The sequence below is a fragment of the Canis aureus genome, chromosome 2, assembly GCF_053574225.1.
Source record: "Canis aureus isolate CA01 chromosome 2, VMU_Caureus_v.1.0, whole genome shotgun sequence".
Classification (NCBI taxonomy): domain Eukaryota; kingdom Metazoa; phylum Chordata; class Mammalia; order Carnivora; family Canidae; genus Canis; species Canis aureus.
In genome coordinates, this window is record NC_135612.1 from 25,384,543 (window position 1) to 25,407,346 (window position 22,804).

Genomic DNA, 22,804 nt, shown 5'->3' on the forward strand with positions numbered 1-22,804 from the left:
GCTTTATCAGTGAAAAATAAAGTTCACAGGTATTAAGTAATTTGCCTAAACCCCCAGTGAATAACCTGTGCTTCACCAATATAAGGTGTTTTCATTTTCCACATGTGAACAACATTTTCCTTTCTAGATGTTCCCATTATTTCCCAAAGCAAATTGAGGAAATGAGAAGACCCCCTCCCTCAAAATTTAAAAAATGCATTTACCCAGTGTTACTTAGTACATTAACTCCTTTGCACCTCAGGTTTTCTTCCCGAACGACTAGAATTTCCAGAGTCTGTCTGGGAGAGAGGAAGATATAAGCCATCATCCTTCCTTGGTTTTACTTCTAGGTGGTTCTGACACCAGGAAGAAAGGCTCCATTTCCTCTAAGTTCCTATAATAGCTCCTAATATACTAAAGGTAATATGGCCAAAGGAATAGAGTGTTTGAAGAAGTGACAGTTTAAAGTACTGAAACACATGGTTGGTACTTGAGGACCACTCATCGGGCACAATCAATGAGTGGAGGATTTTGTTTGCCAGCCTCGCTCTAATTATGCTTTGTGTGTTACCTACAAAATAGAGCATTGGAAATTCTGGCAGGGCTGCCTTCTGAACCCACTTATTAGGCGGAGGCACTGTAAAAATGATAAGGAGACAAACAGGAAGTCCAGGGGAGGGAAGGACAGGATAGGGAGAAATACATCCCAACAATGTGTGGCTTCATAGCTGAATGGAGTTTATTGTCTATAAGCTTAGAGGTGGGACACCAAAAGGACAATTGCTCTATGATCCTGGAAAGGAAGGCAGTGGCCACTGCCAATCATCTGGAGGAGGGAGTGAGGTCACTTAAACACAAGATGCAGTGATCTGGATCAAAGGATGGGGAAAAATCCATGACTGATTTGGTGGAAATTCTGAGCAAAAGGAGGCCTTTGGGAAATGGCCATTGTGACCCAAATGAGCAAAAGAGTTACCCAACCTCTCTGCTTAATAATAATTCTAGCAGCTATCCTGTATTGAACACTCCGTAAAGATCATTTTAAGAGCAATCCCAGTCTTACAATGAATCAATTTTCTGAGTATTCTGCATCTATTATCTCAATTATTCCTAAAAGTCTATGGAGTAGGTACTATTGTCAGCACTTTACAGGTGAAAGGGGGAGGCAGTAGAGGAGTAGGTGATTTGGCCGAGGTTCCCCATGATACAGATAATAGGGGACAGGACAGAGTCCATGGCCCTAGCCTTTCACTATCCAGTCTCTCTCTTGCTGTCATTATCTTATTTCATCCTCACAATGACGCAGCAAAGAAGGTACCGTAACCCCTGCTTTACAGCTGAGAGAGTGGAGGCTGAAAGGCATTGGTGCATGTTCATCAGACCATGATTCAAAGCCATCCTATGGTAATCTGCGGCCCATAAACTTGCTTTCCAACCATCACCTGCTGGGGAAGAAGTGTCCTTTCCAAAATTAGAGATTTCATAAAGGAAATGGGATCATTTTTAAGTTTTTATGTCTCAGGCTTCTCAGAGCCAGGTTTGATGTGATCCTTTGGCTGAAAAAGGTGTCTACATTCCCAAGTCCCCACTCAGAAATTACACATTTTCCATGTGGAATGTCCATCGGGATTTCTAGAACTAATCAGGAATCAAACACAACCTGACAACTTCAACCCACTTAAAAGGACCCCTAAACAGTTAGGGAGAAAGATCTGTTGAAAAAAAATCCTGTTTTCAGTAAAGGCAAACAAGGTTGGATTTATTTCAACAGAACAACATTCCCAGAAGTCCCCTTTTTAATATGTTGCAAAACTACTGTTCCCCAAGCTCACTGTTGGATGTTTCCTACTTCATCTTCCCTTATATCTCAACTCCGAAGAATTTAGTTGGAGAATTACAACAAGAATAAAATCCAAAAATGAATAAAGGCCCACTTGGGAAAAAGAATGTCTTTAACAATACAAGCTTATTTGCCTCGAGACTTTACGTTCTTATCCAGGAAGCTCTCACCCGCAATGGCAGGGCTAGCCTAGACAAAACTGTAAAACAGAAAAACACTTGCAATCCTTAGGTTGTACCCCTCCCTTCCCTACCTCCTACCCCAATATACACACACAGCCTCCTCTTCCAGCTTCCTCAGATATTGGGTTATCCTCATGCTGCTTGGAACTCCTATGGGCTCTATATAGATTGGTAACTCAGATTTCTAAACACACACACACACACACACACACACACACACCAACAAAGCAGCACCAGACACATGAGTGGGGAATACACTTTTAATTCTATGAGATCATATGGTGTACACTGTCTAGGTGATGGACTCCTGATGACCTAATTACCCATTTACACCAAGATCAGCCCTGAAGAGCCCACAGCTCCCGGGAGGTCAGGTGACTACCTCAGCCTTTAGCCATCTAGAGGGGCAGGTTCAACCTGCATATCAAAGAGGCAGTAAATCCAGTCTAAATATACAAGAAAACTGACAGTGACTGTGACCCGGTCCACCCCTGTCCCATCCCCCCAAAGACCTTTTCTTCCTCCATGTCCACTCCCTCCTATGCCCTCCTGTCTTCAAGCAGTTTTGTCCAAGAACATGATACTCTGGACTTTGAAGATGAATGAGCAGCAAGCTCTCCCCTTGGCCTGTCATCATGCCCAGAATACAATCCACAGTAGCTTTGCTCTCCTCTTTCAGAAGACAGCCCGGTGTTGTGCTCTTCTTCTATGGCCTTTCTATTCGGAGTGGCCCATTAGATCCTTTGTGTGTGTGACCCAGCCAGTGGACAGTGAGGGAAATCCTGGACTGATTAATGTTTCCCGACACTCTGCATGGATTCATTCACATACAGTAAATCTCCCTGTCCCAAGTGCTCAGATGTCATCTTGGAAAGCTTAGAATATTACTGGCACAGGAAGCCAAGGGTAAGTTCATGAGAAGCAAATGCTTTATTTGACATGGAAACTCCACAAGCATTGTTCCAGAGCACCAAATTCACTAGGTTTAAAGCCAAAACTGTTCCAATTAACTCTGTCTCATACAAAACCACTGGCTACAAGGAAGATATTTTTTACCTATTTAATTCAAGAGGCTTTGCCCTCATGGGGGAGGATGATTATTTTAATGCTTTCAGCTTTTATGAATGTAAATTCAAGAAAATTGTCATTCTCCAGCTCCTATTATGTGTTTAATCTATACCAAACTATGGCCTCAAGGACCATCAGTAAAATCTTAATTGAGGACTCTTTTGTCAGGACCAGGAAGTCCCTGTGTCAGGGACCAGGAGGATGGGAAGGTGTTTATTTAATGTAAGTAGTCAAGGAAAGAATTTAGACAAGTGTTGATAATTCTGATCCAAAACTAAAACTTCCAGACAATTGAAGGAAGAGTGGGGAACTGCTTAATGTCAAAAAAAATATTCAGATAAAAATACCGGTTCTGTATCTCCAAAGCCAAAAGTAGTGTTAGTTATTCAATTGTTTTGGCCCATGCAGATAATAAATCCAGGCTCCAGGAAACCATACAAGTAGAACGGACCAAAAAAAGTAGAAGTGAATGGAAAAGCTGAAAAAATCATCCCCACCCTACCCACACCCTACCTCCCAAGCACATACACATTCATCAGTCTATTCTTTTCCCTAGAAAACCTCTCCCCTTTCCCCCAACAGTAATACCTTAGTGTGATTTATCTCAATAATTATTTCTGTAAGTCATTTTTACATTGGCTTTGTCCATCCACACTAAATGAAGAGGAAAATAATTAAACTTCAAAGCCATTTGGCTAAGAAGACACATGAAGTTGGTATTCTGTGCCTGCCTGGATTTGCTATGAAGATCTTGTTTTTATACTGCAGCCCATCTGTGTAAGAAAACCCCTATCAGACAAGAGGGACCTGCCATCACCGCAGGAGCAGGTCTCTATCGAAAGTATGCAACATAAGGAATCAAGAATGTCAACATGCCAATTCCATAACCCCCAAGGACTTTTGGTGTGAACCCCTTTTCTATCGACTCTCCACTCCCAGATGATCTCATCTAGTTCCATTACTTTTAATAACAAACTATTTCCAAATTTGTGTCTCCAGCCAGGGCCACCCCTAGGGTATTTGGGACTTGGGTGAGTGTTTCTTGCCAGTCTCTGTCTCTATAAACAATTTGAGTCAACCAACATCATGCTGTCAGCACCATTCTGGTGGCCCAATTACACACAAACCAGAAAAGGAAAGGCTCTGCTGGACAATAGAGTAATCCTCTTGGGATGATTGCATCCTTGGTGCACTGATGTTTCCAGCTATCCCAAGCACCAGAGTGACCCTCAAAAGCTAGAGAAACTCAGTCCAAAGTCTAGGGCCCTTGAGGCACAGGATTGGCTAGTGGTCTGATTGCACTAGTCTAAGGGGATACTGTTCTCAGTCACAACCTTGTTCCAAATTTCAAACTTGTCAGAAGTCACTCACTTTCCAGTATACAACCATCTACCAGTCCAACCACCCCATGTCTTCATTCCTCAGAGACTCATATGTGCATACTGTCCATCTCTATCCTACCTATCCACCTCTATCCTATCTCCAGTAGGTTGCCACTACAAAATGCTACAACAAAGCCTTCATGATGGCAAGACCAACTTACCATAATGGGGAGAAGTGAATGGTGGTGATTCAGTAGCTAATCGATAATACCATCCGAAAATACAAAGTTCATTTATCTTGTTTTACCCAAAATTGTTGCTGGGAGGAAGGAAGTTAGTCATAAGCTCAAAAAAAGGACTCTAGGTGGTAGGAGAAAAATTTCCTTTCCTTTGTGCCCAGAATGGGGAAACAGCTAATGTTCTGAAACCAAATGAGCAAATCAGCCTTCTTATTCAAGATGGTCATAGAGAAGTACTAAAAAAGAACACAAACTTGAAGAAAAGCTATCTTATCTCTCTACCCCTCCCACTTTCCCAACTCTACACTATTTACCAGGAAGTTACTGACGGGAAGGACTCACAGCTGAAAACTGCACCTAGTACATCTGGGGGGCACAAATACTGGGGCCTCTCAGGTAAAGAATGTCACCCCAGTGCTAAATGGGGCAACTTGGGCTGTACTTACCCTCAAAAAATAACATGGAGCTCTTCCAGGAACATTTCATAACTTGGAAGCCCCGAAAGGGAAAGCGGCTGCCACAATCAATGGAACTACACAGCACATACTCAGTTAAGACCTCAACCAAAAAAAGGGGGGCGGGTGAAGGAGTGTCTGGGTGGCTCAGTCTGTTAAGCACTTGCCTTTGGCTCAGGTCATGATCTCAGAGTCCTGGGATGGAGCCCCACATTGGGCTCCCTGCTCAGTGGGGAGTCTCCTTCTCCCTCTCCCTCTCCCTCTGTATCTCCTCCCACTCATACTCTCTCTCTCACATACACACATAAATAAATAAAATATATTTTTAAAAAATGAAACCCTAATGTTTTCCTCTGTTTAACTAATAAATATCATGACCTCTCCGTAATCTTCAATTTTGTACTCCCCTCTTCTGTTTGCTGGACAGCAAGCAGGTTCCTTTTGTTTTCCAAATATATATTATCACTTTCCCCTTTCTAATGACTTTTAAAATTTGGAATTTGTGTCTCCAGGCCTAGCTAACACACCCCTGGTGAATGTCCTAAGTTTTCCCTACCTAAATCCCCAAGGCACAGGGTCCCTCCTCATCTGCTGACCACAAAACATTACTGGGGTGGGTAGCATTCTTAGGTTGCCCACATATATAAAACAGCCTATGATTTGCTATGTGAAGAACAGAGGGGTGATCACTCAACCCAATTTTATCCTGAGTGCAGATGTTCAGAAAACAACCAAAGCCATGTTAAAAAAAATTTTATGGGCCTCCCAGGTGGCTCAGTGGTTTAGTGCCGCCTTCAGCCCAGGGTGTGAGCCTGGAGACCAGGGATCATCCCACATCAAGCTCCCTGCATGAAGCCTGCTTCTCTCTCTCTCTCTCTCATGAATAAATAAATAAAATCTTTAAAATTAAAAAAATAATTAATTAATTTAAAATTTTCTTTTTTGTGAGAAAATCCAATTTGTTTTCTTACTCATGCCAGCTAATATACACCAAAAAGGTTGTTGACTCACCTTAAACTTCTACCACAAGCAAATCACAAGCAGACTTTTCCCTGAATATACTCATAACAGACTTGCATGACCAGTGACCAAAACTGAACACATTTCTGTTGCTTATGCTGCACATCCGACCTCCTTGTTCACTGATTTTCATATTAACTACAGAGAGCAATTTGGCAATAGGCCCAGGTTATATCTGGTTCTCTGCTCCCTTATAAAATTCTGACATTCAATAAATAAGAGTAATTTCACTGCTCATGAAACACGAAGTGATATTCCTAAAAGCATCTATCTTTCATACTCTCAAAGTCTTTCTTGTTAAAGGAAACATAGTCAGCAAATTATCATACTATGTGCAGAATTGTGACCTCATTTATTTCCAAACCAAAGTTAGACAACTGACCTATTCTTGGAGGAATAAGGGACAAGCTTGGAATTAAATATTTAACTAACACTTTGGATTGCAGACATATAAACCAGTGTTGATGGTGTTGAACAGTCCATTAAGATAGGCAGTGAAGACTTTCCCAATTCCCCTCCAAACACCCTTGAAAGATACATGCAAGGTCATAATGAAGTCCCATCTTAAAAGAATAAAGACATTGAGAAATTTCATTCCAGTTTATCAAGAATTCCAGGACACAGAGCGAAAAGGTTTGGCCTTTGGGGAAAATTCTCAGAAGTGGAGCAAACCTGTAGATTCTGATTATACAGCAGAAAGAAATCAACTTCTCCACTTGTCTTACAGAAAACACTGCAAACTGATAAATCAATACAGCCATCTCATACTCTAGGTTGTGACTCTAATCAATGAAGTCTTTTTTTTTCACAAAGGCGTCTTGCAACTTTATGTAGTCTTTGGACGCCCTTCAGTATGTTTTCCACACTGCTAGCAGAGTGGTCGTTCTAAAACGCAAATCTGATCACATCGCAAGCTTACAATCCTTCCATAGACTTCACGTAAAACACAAATGTCTTAACGTGGGCATACAAAGCTCCCTCCCTGTCCTACACCATTTCTTTCCACTCCCCAATTCTTACTCTACACTGTTATCAGAACGATTTGCAATTCCCAGAATTTTCCATGTTGTCTCACGCCACCATAGTGTTTCCTATGATGTTCCTTCCTCCTGGACTACTGCCCCTGCTAATCACTTGGATAAACCTCCTGGATAAACTTATTTTTTTCTCACTTTTTTTTGTATGTTTTTTTATTGGAGTTCGATTTGCCAACATATAGTATAACACCCAGTGCTCATCCCAACAAGTGCCCCACTCAGAGCCCATCACCCAGTCACCCCATCCCCCTGCCCACCTCGCCTTCCACTACCCCTTTTTCCTTTCCCAGAGTTAGGAGTCTCTAATGTTTTGTCTCCCTCTCTGATATTTCCCATTCATTTTCTCTCCTTTCCCCTATGATCCCTTTCACTATTTCTTATATTCCCCATATGAGTGAAACCATATAATGGTTGTCCTTCTCCAGTTGACTTACTCACTCAGCATAATACCCTCCAGTTCCATCCATGTTGAAGCAAATGGTGGGTATTCATCCTTTCTGATGGCTGAGGAATATTCCATTGTATATACAGACCACAGCTTCTTTATCCATTCATCTTTCCATGGACACCAAGGCTCCTTCCACAGTTTGGCTATTGTGGACATTGCTGCTACAAACATTGGGATGTAGGTGTCCTGCTGTTTCATGCATCTGTATCTTTGGGGTACATCCCCAGCAGTGCAATTGCTGGGTCATAGGGCAGATCTATTTTTAACTCTTTGAGGACCCTCCACACAGTTTTCCAGAGTGGCTGCACCAGTTCACATTCCCACCAACGGTCCAAGGGGTTCCCCTTTCTCCACATCTTCTCCAACATTTGTTGTTTCCCGTCTTGTTAATTTTCATCATTCTCACTGGTGTGAGGTGGGATCTCATTGTGGTTTGGATTTGTATCTCCCTGATGGCCAGTGATGCGGAGCATTTTCACATGTGCTTGCTGGTCATGTCTATGTCTTTGGTGAAATTTCTCTTCATGTCTAGATAAGCTTATCCAGTGCTTATCCAATGCTCAAGGTCAACCTCATTCTTCTCAAGAAAGCCTTCATTAGATTCACGAATCTGTGCTAGGCTGCCCTCTCCCCTGTTCCTGCAACATTTGTTCATACTTATATTAAAGACCTTATCACACCACACAGTAATCGTCTACTTATGGAAAATGTAAGTACACAGAACTTCTTTCACATAGAATATATAAAAGGAAATGCTATCTAAATGTATATAAAAATATTTAAAAGCATAAAACATAAAACAAAAGACTGCAAAACCCTTTTCTTTCTCCAGTAGCCCTTGAGTCTTTCTTCTTCTCCCCTGTGTTCTATTGCAAGACTTTTGGGATACCCTTTGGTTGATCAGATTCACAAAACAGAGAGTGAGATGGCTGTCTAGCACGCCATTCTCACTCCAAAATCATGAATCAGAAGGTACTTGCATCACTATTACTCATATCCCATTGTCCACACCTAGCTGCAAAACACAGAGAAATGTAGTCTCCAGTTATATGGCCACAGGCCAAGCTAAATTCAGGGGTTCTTATTCTAAAAAACTAAAATGAAGACAGAAAAAATGAAGATAAGGAACAAAAAGAAGGGAAGAAAGAGGAGGGAGAAGGGGGAGGAAGAAAAAACAGATACCAGAGGGCATCTTGTACATCATTTAAACAGTAAGAGAAACTAATGGAGCAAATACAGAAGTTTACAAACACAGAATTCCAGAAATATTTTTTTAAAGATTTTATTTATTCATGAGAGACACAGAAAGAGAGAGGCAGAGACACAGGCAGAGGGAGAAGCAGGCTCCATGCAGGGAGCCCGACGTAGGACTCGATCCCGGGTCTCTAGGATCACACCCTGGGCCGAAGGCAGCACTAAACCACTGAGCCACCCAGGCTGACCAGAATTCCAGAAATATTTGAATAAAGTTTCCCATCAACTACTACAGGAAGAAGTGACTGGAGAATTCATGGAGAAATGAAGAAAGAAAATAGAATCAGAACTTGACTGTGTTGAATATATTCCTATTTTATAGGAACCGATAACTTATCTCTCAAATTTAAAACATGAGCTTTAGACATAACAGTCTCTGAACTTTTTAACCTCTGGGCTATAATTTAGTAGATATGCATCTACTCTGCTTGTGAAACTTTCCTCTTGGCAGACAGAAGAAGAGCTGAGCATATACAAAGTAGTTTCTTGAGGTTTAACGTAGTAAAAGTGAAGATTGCAACAAAACCACATAGCTGCCAAAACTTGGGGAATTCACTAATTTCCCCAATGGCTTCTGTGCTTGCTCAGTTACTGAACAGCATGATCCTGAAAGAAATAACTTATTAATTCAAAATAAACCTTCAGTATCACATAAAAATACATTTTGCAACAACAAACCTAAACTTTGATTTCTAAGGCATTTGGTTTTTTTCTCTTGCTGCTGAATATCATATTCATGTCAAAATGCATTTCCTCTGTATTCCATATGCTGTTCACTGACACGGCTCCAAATTGGACACAGTCACTATCCTCTAGGAATTGGAAGCAGATCATTACTAGGAACCGCTTTTGACTCACCTTTAGGAATCATAGAAAAGATAAAGAACAGGAGAAAGGCTTCTACAGTAGAAATCAACTTTAAGATCTAGTAGAAGACTGATCTACTGGTTAGAAGCCACATGTTAACTTCTTGAAGTGAAAAAAATGCATAAATAAAAATTAAAAAAATAAATGGCCTTGAGAACGAAAGTCAGCCATTTATTGGAAAACACAATGACTTATTGAAAAAAAAAAGGAAGAAAGAGAGAGAGAGAGAAACACAGTCATCTATGGGAAGCTTAGCTATAGGAAAGAGAGCTAAGCCTCAAGAACAGGGGCATAATCTTGCTGTGTTGGCCAATGAGAAATGTTGGTGGTAGATTTACAAAAATAATTTATAATTTTGTTTCTAGCAATACAATGTAACTAAATATCCACAGAAACTTCTTGCTTTAGAATACACACACACACACACAGACACACACCCCTTTTAAATGCATATCTGAGGGATCCCTGGGTGGCGCAGCGGTTTAGCGCCTGCCTTTGGCCCAGGGCGCGATCCTGGAGACCCGGGATCGAATCCCACATCGGGCTCCCGGTGCATGGAGCCTGCTTCTCCCTCTGCCTATGTCTCTGCCTCTCTCTTTCTCTCTCTGTGACTATCATAAATAAATAAAAATTTAAAAAAAAAAAAAAAAAAAAAAAAAAATAAATGCATATCTGATTTCACACACATGCAAAGGAAATCTCTAGGCGCCAAAAGTGAAGGGCAAAGTAAAAATGAGAGTGGTAATCCCTGTAATGATTTGCCAGCCTCAGGAAGCCAAAGGGCTTAAATTCTGACAACTATGCTGGGACAGGAGGGAAACAGAATTAAGACCTTCACATAAAGTTAGAATTTTTAAAGATCCATACCTACACTGCAAGAGCACTTTAGAAAAAATTCTTCTACTAGCTAGGGAAATGATAAGCTAGCTTGTCTATCTGGGCCTAGGATCTGGGTGAGTCAAAGTGAAAATGCATAACCATAGTAGACATACCACACTTGGATTTGGGGTTCAAATTTATACTTTCTGCTGGGTCCAGAATCCTCCAGTTGAGAAACAACATAGACCCAAGAATAATGAAACCTGAGGTAACTGGTTAGAAACAGAAACAGAACCACTCCTGAGAGACATACCTTCAACACAGACCAGAAAAAAGTAAGTGAAGCCCTGCTTAAAGTTTATTATAACCCCAAATTACAACACTATCAAGAAACAATTCAGAATGAGCCAGAGAAGCAGATATAAGAAATAATACCACTAAACATTAAGAATTCTAGATCATAAAACTATTAGGAAGAAACTACAGAAACGTGTGCTTTTAGAAGAATAGAGATATAAAAGAAAAATCAAAATCAAGAAGAATGTACAAAACAATATCTAAAAGGAATGGGTAGATTTGAAAAAAAAATTAAAAGTCACAGAATTTAAAAATAAATGCATTGAAGTTAAAAGCCCGATTGTTGGTTCAAACTGTATCCAGAAAAAAGCATAAGTGAACTATAATCAGATATGAGGGCTTACTCCTAAATGAAACACAAAAGGATAAAAACATGTGAACTATGAAAGAGAGGTTAAGAATCATGAAGGGAAGACTTGAGAAGTTCCAGGATAACCAATAATCCCTTCAGAAGAGAGTCAGTGGAAAGGGGGCAAATGAAATAACATTTTCAGAATTTTTCAGAATTGATAAAAAAATATGATCCTTAGTTATAGCCAAATATATTGAGTTTAAAACACTGATACATAAAATGTCTGCCTGTAGATTTATTATAGTGAAAGTGTAGAACACCCAAGACATAGAGATCTTAAAGCAGAGAGAAAAATGGATTCTCTACCAAAAAGAAACAAAGAAATTAACAGCATTCTCAATTAATTAAAAGCCTAAAGACATAGAATAATTTTCCAAGGACTTCAGTTCAAAGTGAACCTTTAGTTGCTTGCTCTTTAAAAATATATATATATTTTTTTTAATTTATTTATTCATGAGATACACAGAGAGAGAATCAGAGACAGTGGCAGAGGGAGAAGCAGGCTCCATGTAGGGAGCCCAAATTAGTTCCTCTAATTGGGGTAAACTTTCTGAAACGTCTGAAAAAAAATGCCTTAACATTGTCTCTGACTCTCAAATAATGGATTATCTAGGCATAAAATTGTGGAGTTGATAGTTGCTTTCTCTCAAAACTCTGAGTCTAGAAAAAAAAGACTGAATTAGATATAGGGGGAAAATGGTAAACGTGGTAAATTTTAATAATCCCCAACAATGCAAAATAACAATAACTAGCAACAAATGTGGGTAATTGTGATGATTAAATTGATGTGTCAGCTTGCCTGGGCCATGGTACCCAGGTCAAACTTCACAGCTGTATTTTGGTACTTTGGGATATTTTTTTGGATGGGATTAATACTTAAGCCAGTAGACTCTAAGTAAAGTAAATTGTCCTCTATAATGTTAATAGGACTTACCCAATCAGTTGATGGCCTTAAAAAAAAAAAAAATTGACCTCTTCCACAGAACGGAGAAGTCTGCCAATAGACCACCTTCAGTTCAGTATACATAGACACAGACATATTCATTTACATATGCATGTACACACACACACACACACACACACACACCTGGATGTTCCATTTCTCTGGAGAACTCTAACTAATTCTGTAAGAAGTAATATAAAAACTAGGTATCACTACATTACTAAAAATAACTTACAATAATGGGAGGTGAATTGTTGTATGGTTGGTGTGACATTCATGAGGAATGTAGATATATAGAGCAAACTTTGATTTTTATGGCATGAATGCATGTTAGATTTTTTAATGTAACCATTAAAAAGAATAGAACTGGAATGTGTTAACTTCTCAACCACCAGAGGTAGTTTAGAAGTCTAGAGGTAATCAAGAAAAGTTGACCAATATAAAGGATAACAGGAAGGAAAAAACAGAAAAGGCAGGAAGAGCAAAAATGGCAAAAATATATAAATCTATCACCAATAAGTGTACTAAACTTGCCAATTACAAAGGACTTCTAGGTTGGATTTAAAAGAGCAAAATTGTTCTTTATACTCTTTAGAATAGATACTTGTAAGACATCAGAACAAAGAAATGTTGAAATTAAGGGATAAAGAAAAATATACTGGCCAAATAGGTAGCAAAAGAAAACTGGTATAGCTATAATAATATTGAACTAATTGGAGTTTCAGCCAAAAATAAATAAATAAACTTTCAGGATAAAAGTGGTTCTTACATTATGACAAAAGGAACAATGTACCAGGGATATAAAACAATTTTAAGGGGATCCCTGGGTGGCTCAGTGGTTTAGCGCCTGCCTTCGGCCCGGGGTGTGATCCTGGAGACCCAGGATCGAGTCCCACGTCGGGCTCCCAGCATGGGGCCTGCTTCTGCCTCTGCCTGTGTCTCTGCCTCTCTCTCTTTCTCTGCCTCTCATGAATAAATAAAAAAATCTTTAAAAAAACAATTTTAAGCATATATGCACAGAGACATGGTCTCAGACTATATGAAACATAAGACTCCTACAGATGCCATATCCACACAGCTAATAACAGGGTTTGAAACATTCTAGCATGGACACTCTTCAGGGAAAGCAGTTAGTCTAACCACAAGAAGACTGAATACAAATGTGTAGAACCAAAAAGTTTAACATGGGAACCATGCAGCTCCATCTGTATTGGCCCAAGAACCACAGCAAGGCAAGCTTCCACTGGCCCTGTGGAAAAGCAAATTTTCCTTTTTATTAGCCTTCTGAGGCAGGAGTAAGAAACTTGGAACACAAAGGTCTCCCATTCCCCAGTCTCACACTTCCTCCCTGGCAACAAGTCAGACACAATGGTGCGTCCTATATTCCTTCAGCAGCGGTCTCGAGATAGTCCCGTGGGGTACCTAACTCATTTATGGGATGTGGTCTCCACTCAGGGAGACTGCTTCAGTAGTTCTCTTTTTCAGTTTTTTATTTTAATTCCAGTTAGTTAACATACAGCGTGGTATTAGTTTCAGTATAGGATACAGCGAGTCAACAATTCCACACATCACCCGGTGCTCATCATGACACGTGCCCTCCTTATTTACCCCATCACTTATTTACCCATCTATCCCCCCACCCACCTCCCCTCTGGTAACCATTGTTTTTCTATAGTTAAGAGTCTGCTTCTGGTTTGTGTCTCCCTTTTATTTTCTTCCCCCTTTGTGACAAAAGAAATTGCAAATGACACAAAGAAATGGAAAGACATTCCATGCTCAGGGATTGGAAGAACAAATAGTGTTAAAATGTCTATACCACATTAAGCAATCTACACACTCAATGCAATCCCTATCAAAATAGCAGCATCGTTTTTCATAGAGCTAGAACAAACATTCCTAAAATCTGTAGGGAACCACAAAAGATCCCAAGGAGCCAAAGCAATCTCGAAAAAGAAAACCAAAGCTGGAGGTATCACCATTCCAGACTTCAAATTATATTACAAAGCTGTAGTGATCAAAACAGTGTAGTACTGGCACAAAAACAGACACAGAGATCCATGGACCAGAAGAGAAAACCCAGATATAAACCCACAATTATACGGTCAATTGATCTTTGGCAAAGCAGGAAAGACCACCCAATGGAGAAAAGTCTCTTCAACAAATGGCGTTTGGAAAACTGGGCAGCTAAACACGAAAGAATGAAACTGGACCACCTTCTTACACTGCACACAAAAATAAATTCAAAAAAGGATTAAAAACCTAAATGTGAGACCTGACACCATAAAAATCCTAGAAGAGAGCACAGGCAATACTTCCCTGACATCGGCTGTTGCAACTTTTTTTCTGGATAGGTCCCCTGAGGCGAAGGAACATAAACAAAAATAAAATATTAGGACTATGTCAAAATAAAAAGCTTCTGTGCAGCAAAGGAAACAATCAACAAAACTAAAAGCAACCCACAGAATCGGGGTGACATATGTGATAAAGGGTTACTGCCCAAAGTATACGAAGAACTTACAAAATCCTTCAGCACCTCTTAAGATAAAATATAATCAGAATGATTACATTTTGAGAAAGGCCCAGATCCATTCCAGAAGAAGCTTCTTCGTTCCTTCCTTCAGTTTGGCTGGCAAAACCCGATTTCAGAAGCAGAACCTCGTGGTGGCTAAAAGCCCAGGCCTGGCCATCCAGTGGTCATGGGTTCAAAATCTAACTGCAACAAATAAGCTATACAGTAATAACTTGGGACTGAACACTTAGATGCCTTAGTTTCTACATTTATGAAAGTGAAGTAGTACTTATAAAACACTTAGCACAGTATTTTTCACAGAACAATCCTAGACAGCTATTTATACAAAGAGTGATGTTGATGTTGATGATGATGACGATGATGACAATGATGATAATTTGATGAATGGCCTCAGTCTCACTAACATACTCCTTTCCAATTATTCAGTTCTTTTTTTTTTTTTTCAATTATTCAGTTCTTAATGGAATTTTGTGGTCCTTCACGGGCAGGGGGACATGCCTTCTATCAAAACCCTCCCTTACACACACTAGGGTGAGTGTTTCCTACCAAGTGTGCCCCTTCTCCTGCTCTCACGCTTCCTCTGTTCACCAACTGGCACTGCCTTCTCTGCCCCTGACTGGAGACAAGGAAGGTTCTATTATGGCAGTGGAAGCTTTGGCCACTGCACCCCTTGGCTGGCCCAAAGCTCTGCTCCTTGCAAACCCAAGGAGCCCCGAGCACTGAGCTGGCCCTTTGCCAACAGCAGTGCCTGAAGCTTCGCTGCCTTTACCACCACATTCAGGCCATGCAACAAGAAGAAGATGATCTTCCATTTTTCTCTGTCTTGCAGGAAGAATCAGGGAGGGCGAGCTGCCCTCGGGGCAGGCTTCTGGTTCTGGTGCTGCTTCTATCTCTCATCAGCAGAGCAAAGCAGGCCCTTTGAGTCCCAGGTGCACAGACCATCAACTCTTAACTCAGGCTCACAGGCTGCTCTGAAGGAAACATGGTCCATACGAGAAGATGGGGAGGGACCTACACAAAATCGGCACACACTTCTCAGGATCTGAACCCCTTGCTACTTGCACTCCCCGCCCCAAGAACAGTCCTCTAGTAGGTGGGGGGATCAGTTCCTCTCCCCAGGTCCCCTGGCCTGTGATCCACTGTGGTACATGGACTCTGTTGCCAGCTCCTCCCCTCCCAGGCCTTGAGTAGCCTTGAACTTAAATTCCCTCCGAAGAGGCTCTAGTCCAGGGAAGCAAAGAAGAATGAGGACCAGCTCTCCTGCTACGAGGAAAGAGCAAGCAAACTTCTGTAGAATGACATGTAAACATGCCCAGAGAGAACACTCATGACAAAAGGAGGAAGAAGGATGGTGGTGTGACTGCCTCAAGCCCCTTGGAGGATTCGTAGTAAAACGGAACATTTCTTAGCTCCTGTTTCCGGCCTCTCTTCCCATTACTTTTTGTTTGTTCGTCTGCTTCATCTATTATTCAAGATATTTACTCAGTTGACTGGAGAGCAAATCACACCAGAAACAAAATCAACTACAGGCAATTGATGGGCTTCCTATAAACACTCCTCACTCTGGCTGCACAATTTATAGCACAGCCTGGAAGCACAGAAGCCAACTCGGTCTCGATCATTCTGATATTTTTTACTCCAGCCTCCAGGAAGGTATGAGAACATGAGAACCTGCTTTCATTTTTCTGCTTTTCATTTATGGGACTGCCTGAAGTCCTATAAATCTATTCTGCTCCCATCCGTCTTTGGGAGGTGTCCACTGCGGCCTGCGCTTGTACCTGGATGTGGCCCTTGACTCAGTCAGCATGACCGCTGGCTTCTGGAACGTTCTTCTGATGCCCTGCAATGGGAATGGCTTCCCAGAAACTGCTGTGGCTTCTCAGATTTTCACATGTAGATCAATAATGGCTTGACTCTCTGTCTGACTGGCTGCAGCTACCCTCAGTGGGGGTACTGCGGGGCCAAACAGATGGGAAGAGGGCACAGGCCGTTTGGGGGCAGCGATTTGCCTCTCAGATCAGAAGGCAAGGTTGTCTGTTCGCAGCCCTAACCAGCTGGAACTGCTCACCAGCATACTTCCAATCTCAAAGCAGCCGAGCTAGGCGAAAGGGGAAAATAGCAAGAGCAGAAATCTTGAGCTCCCTGCCCTGCTCAAGGCCAATCTCACTAGGGAAGCCTCGGAAGGTCTGCAGAAGAAAAGGAGAAACCAAGGCACAGGAAGAGCTTGTTCAGTGTTTCATTGCTCATGCACCAGTGTCTCCCCGAGGTAAGCATTCCACAAGGGGGATTGAAAACCATGGCCCCTCTCCATCCTCCCCCTCAACCCCCGTCTGCAACTTTCTGAGGTTTCTCCAGTCATTTTGAGTCTGATTCTTTATTTTGTGACCAGCCAGGCAGCAGGCAAGGTCCAGAGGGTTTGGGCCAATCACTGGCAGAAGAGCCCCAATTCAAGCAGGTGATGCCAAAATTGCACCCCTCCTGAGTGGCAGCTGGGTAACCTCCCTCAGACCCATCCCTGAGCCTCCTGCCGTACAACCTGCTGAAGGGGGCAGTGCTGGGACGCGCAGGCCTACCCAGCAGAGGAGCACGAAGGACTTGGGAGGCGTCCCACCTGCTTTCTCCTCTGCCCAACGTGGATGGCAAAGGTGAGAGGTGTGCCTTCACAGTCTAATGTCCGATAAACACGAGATTTATCAGGATCATCATAACCATACTTTTTAACTAAAGAAAAATAAGCCAGCTAACCAGCTTGCGGATAACCAGGCACTGGATGGATCACTATTTTGATTACCGTTTGAAAAGCACTGTGTAGTCGAGAACCTCACACGGTAGCTCATCTAACTCGTGCAACACTTCTGAGGCTGTAACAATTATCATACACTCTCGAGGCACCAGAGCCCCAGCTAGACTAAAGGCCCAAGATCAGTGAGCAAATGGCAAAGCTTAGACTAGAACCCCAGTTTTGAAGCTCTTCCCCCATTATTTTCCTACTTGACTTCAGCTCCCTCACCTAGGAAGTTGTTAAATTTACTTCCAGTGTTCCTCACACATTTTATCCCATTTTATTCTCACATAACCCTGTACGATATGCACTGTTATTATGCTTACTTTTATAGATGAGAAATTTATGCACAGAAGGATTAAGGGATTTTCCTGAAATCCTTCAACTAATTAATGGCCAAGATCCAAGTCTCCTGAGGTCCCGATCCAAGGTTCTTTAGGCATTCTGTCAATAGCCATTAAATTATTACTCCTCTCCCCCATAGAGATGGGCAATAAAATTGAGCCCTGGCTGGAGCCAGTACATCCAGAGAGACCGCAATACCATCTTTGGCATCAGCATACTTGACTCGGAGCAATGGTATTAATACAGTGCTGGATGCATTTTTCAATTTCCAATGGTTCTTGTGGTTCAGATTAAGCTTATTGGCCTTCAAGCTCCACTTCTGGAAACTGCCACCCTGCCAGGCCTGGCACATGATTCATAATTCACACCTTGTCTCCTCCAGCCTATAGATTCAACTACTCAGAGTGCTTCAGAGCTATGGTGATAGGAAGAGGGAGCTTTGAGATTCACTTCTTGAACCTGGGAGCTGGGCAGAGTGACACATTGATTACGAAGTACAGATTTCCAGGCTCGGTTTCTTGTACTACATACATCTAAAACAGTGACCATAAGTCTAAAGAATAAGGAAAGTTCATTATTTCTAACTGGGAAACTCCTTCTCCAGTGATATATTTAACATCAGCCCCTCCATGATCACGAAAAGGAAAGTACCTTCTTGGCATCAGGTAAGATCCAACCCCCAAGGACCAAACAAAATGGTAACCAGTTGCTCCAAATCCCAGGCAACCCCTGCTCTGGATGGATGGAAGATGCAGGTGCAGGCTGAAAAAGAGCCTGTTCACTGGGGACTGGATGAGGAGAAATCAGCCATGTAGCATCTCACTCCTCTCTCCAGCCTAAGTTATTTCCTTTTCAACAGAACACCTGTGTCACCCCAAGCCACATGGCAAGTTCTCCGAGTCAGCATCCTGTAGTAGAGTGGTGTAAGCACCAGGGACTTTGGCCTTGGGAAGGAAATGCATTTCTTTCTTCGTTGGGCTCTTATTATATTTTTTTCTTGCTGGATGATATCCCAGGTATTAACTCTAGCTAAAGAAATCTGGGTAGGTGACAGGCCAATATGAGAAAGATTTGAGGCAGGGGATAGTTGAGAGTAGGCAGTGAAAACTAGTTTGTATTTTATGACCCTCATGGGCCCAGGAACTTTCAACTTTGGAAGCCACTCCCAACCTACATAACAACAAATGTTTTGGGATGCAGCCATGTTTCACGTTAACACTAATTTGTATGTAACTATGAAAGAGGTCTTTTTCGAGATTTATTCAAGAATTCATTATTTAATTCAAGATTTATTAATTTTAATTAAATTTTGAAGGTACTTACTTGAATGTTGTATTTTACAGGCAATAAAATCCTTTCAAGACTTAATTTCCTTATAAGCCTGTGAAAGTCCCCAGGTCCTTGATACTGTGCCCAAGGAGCCCAGTGGGTGCACAGCCCTGGCTGGGAGAAGGTAGCATGAGATAGGCCATGGAGACAGACACCAGTGACAGGCTGGAAGGGGTAGAGAGCAGTAGCCAACTGATGACCCCATGGAGAAGGAGCTTGAAGTGGCTCTAAGAGTCAGTGGAATCGTCAGTAGATCACAGCTCAGCAGAGCTAGAGACAGAGTCTTCAGTAAAAGGATAATAAAACATTAAAGTGTTCTCTCCTCCTCTGTGCATTCCCTCCCTTTTGAAATCTCTTCTCTTTTCTCCTTTCTATGCAGGCAGGACCAGAAGAAGGGCCAGGCCTCCTCCCACAGAGGAGAGCCCCCCCCCCCCCATCCCTTGGAAGAGCTAAGATGTTCAGGAGGAAACTCCAAATTGAGAGGTAGATGTAACCTCATAATCACTTACCAGTCCATGACTGGGAAATGAGGTAGCACTGCCTTTTTATTCCCAAATCACTATGACATAAGTTCCCATGATTCCAGTTCCTGGAATCTAGGCCTCGATCTACTTAACAAGTTTCCAAGGATCCTCACTAATTTCTGACCTAGCAAGAGCGATTGGCAGAAGTTTACTCCTGTAAAATTAGGTATTTCCATCTTATTTTCAGAATAAGACTACCCTATATTTGAAATTATAATTTGTAGTGTGTGTGAATTTGTGTTCCATTGTATGTTTATGTTATTTAGTCACTTGCTTATAGATTTTATTCATTTATTCATGAGAGACACACAGAGAGAGAGGCAGAGACATAGGCAGAGGGAGAAGCAGGCTCCATGCAGGGAGTCTGATGTGGGACTCGATCCCGGGTCTCCAGGATCACACCCTGGGCCAGAAGGCAGATGCTTAACCTCTGAGCCCCCCAGGCGTCCCCTTAGTCACTTGCTTATCAAAAATTGGAAGTAGGAAACTGATCATGGCAAAGGTGGTGTAGGAGCTTCCTGTGCTGGAGCCTCCTTGTCACCCTGCCACATTACTGGCTTTCTAGCCATACCTTCAGAGGCTCCCCTACTGTATTCAGCTATCCTTTGCTCGTGTCCTTGGCTGCAAGTCCCATTCTGGGCTTGAGGAGGAAACAATGTTCTCCCTTTTGTTAGTCCTTTTGAAAAGTGGACCAGGATTCCTTAGTTCCAGAGATTAGCCTGTAACTTTTAATAATACTTTACTGATGATGAGGGGATAATGGAAGAATAACAGAGAATAGCTCACAATCCTTGCTACTAGTTCTCCCAAGAGTCCATGGGCATAAATAGACCTCAGACACTCTTACAGAGCCAGCGCCCTGTCTGGCTCCCGCCCTGTCTCCACACATCAATCTCCATGCCTCAGAGTTAGGGCCCAACCTGTTACGGGCCTTACAAAGAAAACAGCATCCTTTCCCTCCCAATCTCAGGCTGTCTCATTTTTATTCCAGAAGCAACTTTTTCTTAGGGTGTTTGGCTTTGGGAGTAGACATTCCCCTGGGGTTGTATATCCATCCTAGTGTTTGGTCCGACACCAAAAACTAGGCCAAAAACTCAATAAGAATCTTTAAGTTGGAGAACACATTTTTTAAAGTATGGCTTAATCAGATTAAGATAAGACCATATGTGGGAGACCAGCAGTCCAGCCCAGTATATCTTAAACCACTTGCCCAAGCTCTTGATCTTACCTCTAGTATGAGGTAAGAAGATCAAGCTTTTTACATCACCGTTGCCATAATCGGTTCCCTACTTCCAAGCTTTTATAAGCAAGTGACTAAATAACTAAATATACAATGAAACACAAATTCACACACACACACACACTACAAATTATAATTTAAAATATAGGGTATTCTCATTCTAAATATAGGGGTAGAAATATCTAATTTCACAGAAGTAAAATTCTGTCCATCACTAAACATAGCATTTAGGGGCTGAAGTATCTGCTTTGGGTTATATGAAAGCATTTGAGTTTTGCACCAAAAATCAGAAGAAAAAAAGGATTTGTTTTACATTTGCCTGAGTAAAGGGGCTAACTCAAGTTAACCAAATCAAAAGGTCACACTGCTTTGAAAATAAATTATAGTTTCTATGAGGCATGCATGTTTATAAAATTTTAGATAACATTTTTCTACCTTACAAGGGAAAAAATATTGATGTCAATTTTCCATTAACAATTTTATTATAAAAAGAGAGAGAGACAAACCAAGAAGCAGATTCTTAACTATAGAGAACAAATTGTTGGTTACCAGAGGGGAGGTAGGTGGGGTGACGGGTGAAACAGGTGATGGGGATTAAGGAGTGCATTTGTCGGGATGAGCACTGAATAATGTTTAGAATGGTTGAATCACTATATTATACACCTAAAACTAATACAACACTGTATGTTAACAATGCTGGAACAAAAATTAAAAACTTAACAACGACAAAAAAATATTAATATGCAGTAGGACACTTAGTCCACTTCCATTCTAGGCCTTATGTGGAAATTCTCTATGTGCACTCACTTTTCTATACTTCCTCTTCCTCTTCCTGAAAAATGTAGTGTCCACAAACTAAGATAAGTAGTGAACCTAGATGAGATGGACCAAGGAGACACCTTAGTCTAGAGGGGCAAAAAGAATCCTCTCAACCCACATGTGGGTTGAACCCCTGTGTAACAGGTCCTAGAATTTTCTGGGGACAAACCTCTCTTGGGAAAAAACTCACTATTATAGAAATTGCATCTGGGAAGCATTTGGTGTTCATGCTTCCTAGAAACACAAAGCAATGACTGGTGATGGGATGGCAATTTGGAATCCTGGCTAGATGTCTTCCTTCAGAGACTCAATTAATTAGTGGGTAGCATTAAAGTAGGCACGGGGTAAGTGGCCGTTCAACAACTAGCCCTTTACTGAGCTAGAGATTGCTTCCCACTTTAAATCAGTCCTGCAGACACCACAAGAACTCAGAAGCCACATCATTTCTTTGAATCCAATAGTGTGGATAACATTCCTACCGCTACCATGTCAGCTACACAATACTTGGGCAGCCATGGGAACCTGTCCCTATATCAGTTGGCCCAGACAAAGCTGTTAACACCAGGACAGCATTTTTACTAATCAGTGAAGTCTATTTCTATTATCTTGTACATCTGGTTAGTGTTCGGGTGGTAAAACCAAAGAATCGGAGGCAGAAGATTTCTCTCATCAAGTCTACATCCAAGGAAATGATCGTGTGTCTACAGTAACATCCTGAAAGGCATGCTACTGATAAGTTGTAAAAAAAAGGTCTTTTGTTAAGATACTTTCCTCTACAAGAGCTGTAAGGAGCTGATGGCTGACGGGAGACACTTTATGCAGTCCCCCTAAGGTCTTACCTTGCTATCAGACTGAAAAGTTGATACCGTGAGTGGAAGACTAATGTGCAAAACCCCACCCTGAGGCAGCAAAGGACCTAAGTGGATCTTTCTTTCAATTCTTGAATGTAGAGGATATTAGTTCAGCCATTAGTTTTCTTTATATGCTTTGGAATGTGGGTTTGCAAACTCACCTTGAGTGAGAGGTAAACATTTTCTCTCTGTGTCACTGTCT